Source organism: Ceratosolen solmsi, unplaced genomic scaffold, assembly GCF_000503995.2.
Source record: "Ceratosolen solmsi marchali unplaced genomic scaffold, CerSol_1.0 scaffold11, whole genome shotgun sequence".
Lineage (NCBI taxonomy): Eukaryota > Metazoa > Arthropoda > Insecta > Hymenoptera > Agaonidae > Ceratosolen > Ceratosolen solmsi.
Window position 1 is genome coordinate 11,927,201 of NW_011948416.1, and position 4,988 is coordinate 11,932,188.

The following is a 4,988-nucleotide window of genomic DNA, read 5'->3' on the forward strand; positions in this document are numbered from 1 at the left end:
GGACCGCTCTTTCCGACTCGAAAACTTTCGTCGAAATACATCCGCATCTATATGCGTATGCATATATATTGAAAAGTATACGCGCGCGCTTGTAGCTCCTAAATCGAGATGATGACACTTTAATCCACCCACGTCGAAATATAAAATAGACCAACGAAAAAGTCAAGATAAATAATTAGGCGATACAAGACGATGGAATTGTCACTGCTACGGTTCGCTTGAAAACGTTAGGCGGATGTAGCGAATTTATAAGTCCATGACTTTTTCTCACACACGCGCATAAGTGTGTACACAAGTATACAAAGAGATATTTAAGTGGCGCACGATATACAGAAAGGAAAAATGGCTAATGAAAAAAATTGTATTGTTCTATTGCACAGTTGCTTGGAAATATTCTATTATAATCAAAGTAATCCAATTATTTTCTATAAAATTTTTTATGAACATTATAGTCAAACTATATATATATATATATATATATATATATATATATTCTTTTTTTTTTATTAAATTATTATTAATAAGCTTTTATAATTAATTCGAGTTATCTTTATGATTGTATTGTAGTTTAGTAAATTTCAGTACGCCGTTAATTAATATTAAACTATTATTACTTTATACAATACAATTATGTACATAAAGAATGATAAAAATAATTTGGATAATTGTAGTATTAAATTAAACAATGCAATAACAATATAGTGATCATCTTGCATATTTCTATTCAATATTATTTTTCGATATAACGAACGTCAATTTTATAACAGAAATAACACAAAGTACTTGGGCATGCAGACATATTGTATATTGTACGCATGCGTGCATACACACGTGCGCATACAAGTGTGAGTGTACGTATAATCGTGAGCGCGCGTCTTTGTACGTATATGGCTGTGATGTATGTATGTATATTTATAGAAAGATAGAGCGAGAGAGAGAGAGAGAGAGAGAGAGAGAGAGATAGGAGCTTTTAAAAAAAAAAATACTACGAAAATTATATAGCAACATATCAGAAACAGAATTCATTAAATACTTGAATAACCAACTAAAATTATTCTATATTTTAACAAATTATGTTTTTATATAATATCAATTTTTGTATATTATCTTTAAAAAATTATCTACTTACATATATACCAGGAAATTACAACCATCACAAATACAAGGTCGTTTATTTGTAATTTTAATAAAATACCTCTTTAAAAGTAAATAATTTGATCAAAACTTTGACTAATTAATTACAATATTCATATTATTATATTACCATAAATATTGGGCAACGATGCTTATTATATATTTTTATTACTAATGGAATAATTTCGATGTATTTTCTCATTTAAATATTGCCTAATAATATTTTTATAATATATTCAATGATAATATAATTTAAAACGTTCTTCTTAACTCATTCTTATCATATAACATAATTAACATAGTAAGAAGGAGTGAATGGATTCACTCCTAGACAGTAAATAAATTGATATGAAATAATTATTATATAACGGTTATGTTCAAGCAATATTATAATTTATTTCCTTAAAATATCCATCGAAAACGAATATCAAAATTTAACGAAAAATTGGTTACTTATGTGCTAATTAATGATCACTCTCGATGTTCAAAAAAGTGACAATCTCAAATGCTTATAGCAATATTTTATGTATAAAATAATAATAATAATAATAACGTTTATAAGATTTCTATGAGAGAGAGAATAAAAACATAACCAGAATATAAATTTTATAATAATTAAACGTAAAGACATATATTTATCCCAAATGCATTATATATCTCCTCTCCCTCGATCTCCTTTTTTTCTTTTCTTTTTTCTTCCTTAATTCGTCATAATGTTTTAATATTATAAATAAAATTGTACCTAAGAAAATACAAAGTATCTTAACCATTGAAGTATCTTATAGAAATCTTTTAATCGACGTAATCGTCAACTATTATTAATGGATTTGGACATAAGAAATTGTTGCAAGTTCGAGAGTACGGCTTGTTTATAAAGAAAATTAATCATTTGTGGATTTTTCTCGCTCGCAACTAAATATAAACCACCGACTACTCACATTACGTACACATTATCGTTTATAGATATGCGATAACTAATAGTTTGAAGAATGCTTAACCATTTGCACATACATATAAAGCTGACGAGACATGTATTTGTAAAAGCCATTGTAATAATATTATAACCAATGTAATATTGATACGCATAATGCTGGTCAATATTGTTAGGTGGGGAATAAACTATTTTCTCTTTTCTTCTTTTTTTATCGATGCTAAGAAAATAAGCAATTGGAGATTTACTTTCGTAGTATCAGGTATTGTTGGTCTATCCATCCATGTCTCTCAAAAAGCATTAAACTATTGTTCTCGGCTCACCCTATTCCATGTAAATAATGTGTGTCGAATAACATTGGCTACATTGGGAAGCAAGAAAGGGAAATTAAATTCATTAACAATTAATGAACGCAAATACAGCTAATTGATTGATTAATTAGATGATTAGTCGACTAATTAATTGATCGACTGCTTATTTGTTAATGGCGTAATTAATATGCTACTCGGCGCATAAAGCACACACATCGCGATAAGCGAAAAATTTACAGAGTCGCGGAATATCGCGATTGTCCACATCAAAAAGTAACTTTAAATACAAAAGAAAGTGCATGAACTATAAAGCTTGTCAGATAATGCAACAATAAAGTAGAAGTTATACAGTTGCAGTGAGTGCCAGATAGTCACACGTAAGAAAAGCTTATGAATAACCGAAGCGAGGGCGCAAAAGGAAGTAATTGTACAGGATCCGGTGAAATTTCAATTTATATATTAATTATTAATTACTCGGCAAGTGCACTTTGTTGTGATGGTATGCGTTAACCTTGAGATTGTTCGTAAGTGACGGATACGTCGTTGCTTGCTCGAGGCAATTAAATATCCCGAACCTCGGGGACGTCTCGACAAGAATTTTCATAAGATAAGCGTCGGTCAATGAGGGCGATACGGGGCCAAATTTTCCTTATAACGCGTAATTAAATTATTTATCGGCATAGACACGGCCGACCTCGGACAGGGCCGAGAACGTATTCCAGAAAAACTCGACGGCACCACACTGACACACGCCGTGACTGTCGAAACAGTCATCGAACGGCTGAAGGATGAATGACTCAAAGCCTCAGTCAGGCCCTTTACACGCGCGCGGCCGCGCGATTGTGTGCGCAAGCGCAACCTCTTACACAGGCGATAAGATCCCCGAGACGGCAACAACTGCTCCTCCTCTGTCCTTCTCCTCCACGAAAACTCGACCGGGCCAATATAATTTACAAGCCGAGATCGGCTCTCGGGGGTGCGAACCTCATCACCATCGCAGCGGCATCCACCAGCCGATTCACGACTCTGAAAATAATTTTCGTGAACCGTGACCGATAAGATATCGGCTGCTAGCCGCTGTATATCTCGAGGCTTACGTAACTTTCCGCGATATAACCCCGGGCGCGGGTAACACTAACGGCCAATTTTCCTATCATCGTCAATTGTTACCTCCGTTCGCGCCTCCGTGCCACGTGTAGTCTCTGGGAAAAGCGCCAAGAGGTCGCACACGTTTTCGGCGCCAGGCAATGTTGGAGCAGCGGTGGAGGAGAGTCGGAGTGCAGCGATTTCTTTTACCTCTTCTGAGATCGAAGATGTTAATTGGGTGTCTGGGTGTAGAAAAGCGACGACCCGCTTCGCCTGCGAATGTACGCACTTTAGAAAGTTTGTGGCGGTGGCGCAACTTTGACCTCGTCATCCAAATCAAATCATCGCTGCCAATATTATTTGTTATTTATTGGGATCTGTTGGGTGGGCATAATTTTTTGGGGGGGGGGGGGTATAAGAGGCCACGTGCCAAATGTATCGGGACAATTTTGGGGAACTTTCAAAATATGTGCAAATCTCGAGCAACTGCTGCATTTGCATGAAATGAGTAATAATATTCGGCTTGCCTTCGTTCGTTCAATTTCCCCGTCGCGATTATAATTAATGCTCACGATATGCTTATTTGATTGGAATGCTCATGGGATATTGGTATCGAGGCAATCGATATTTATTTTTACTATAGTTTTAAAACATGTACCATTAAATTCTTCGATGTTTAGTCATACGCATTTAAATTTTCAATCAAGCTCGCGTAGGTGTACTTAAATTACCAACGCGTGCGAACATGTGCTCGTATACATGTACGAGCATCTATGGACGCATGTGTGCGTATAGATACAGGCATATTTACCGAGTGGCCAATTTCAGCGTGAATACCGCTCAAGTAATTTTAATAAATTCGTATTTATAAGCCGAATTGATTTGTTTCCATCATGGAAAAATTATTTATTTGCCCTCATAGGAGGTAGGAAAAGCATTGTTCTGCCTACGAGTACACAACAACATAAATAATGAAATCGTTCCACCTACGGGCATTACGTTACACAAATGATTTTACGTGTTTGCTTAACGACGCACACAATAATACACAAAATCTCTTTACTACTCTTTACAGCATGCGCACACACACATAGAGAGACAGATAGAGCGAAGAAGAGAGGGAGAGGAGGAGAGAGGAAGAGAGGAGAGATGAAGAGAGGAGAGATGAAGAGAGGGAGAGAGAGAGAGAGAGAAAGAGATAAAGAGAGAGAGAGAGTGTAGAGAGACAAATTATGGTATGGTATGGCATGTTATGGCATAAAGAGCATATACTAATTGAATGAGGAGAGCGAGTAAATGAGCGAGCGAGGAGTACGAACTAATAAGCCTATAAGCCTTAAATCAGCGAGCGAGCGTGCGAGCATGTGTACGTGCATAAGTGCGTGCGTGTTTGTAAAGATACGCGAGTGTATATTATTATTATTGTTGTAGTTGTTGTTGTTGTGATAAAAGTTAACTTGTAGGAAGACGTTTGCATGGGCGTTGGAAGCGGCAAGGAGGTAATGCTTGGCATTAGTAGTAGGCAC

At 35.6% G+C, this 4,988-nt stretch overlaps 1 protein-coding gene across 1 annotated transcript in view; it reads right to left on the reverse strand.

The window, feature by feature from the left end:
* Positions 1-4,988, reverse strand: part of LOC105359522 (tRNA dimethylallyltransferase, mitochondrial-like) — an 88,239-nt gene that overhangs the window by 83,007 nt on the left and 244 nt on the right. The gene's annotated exons all lie outside the window — the stretch shown is intronic.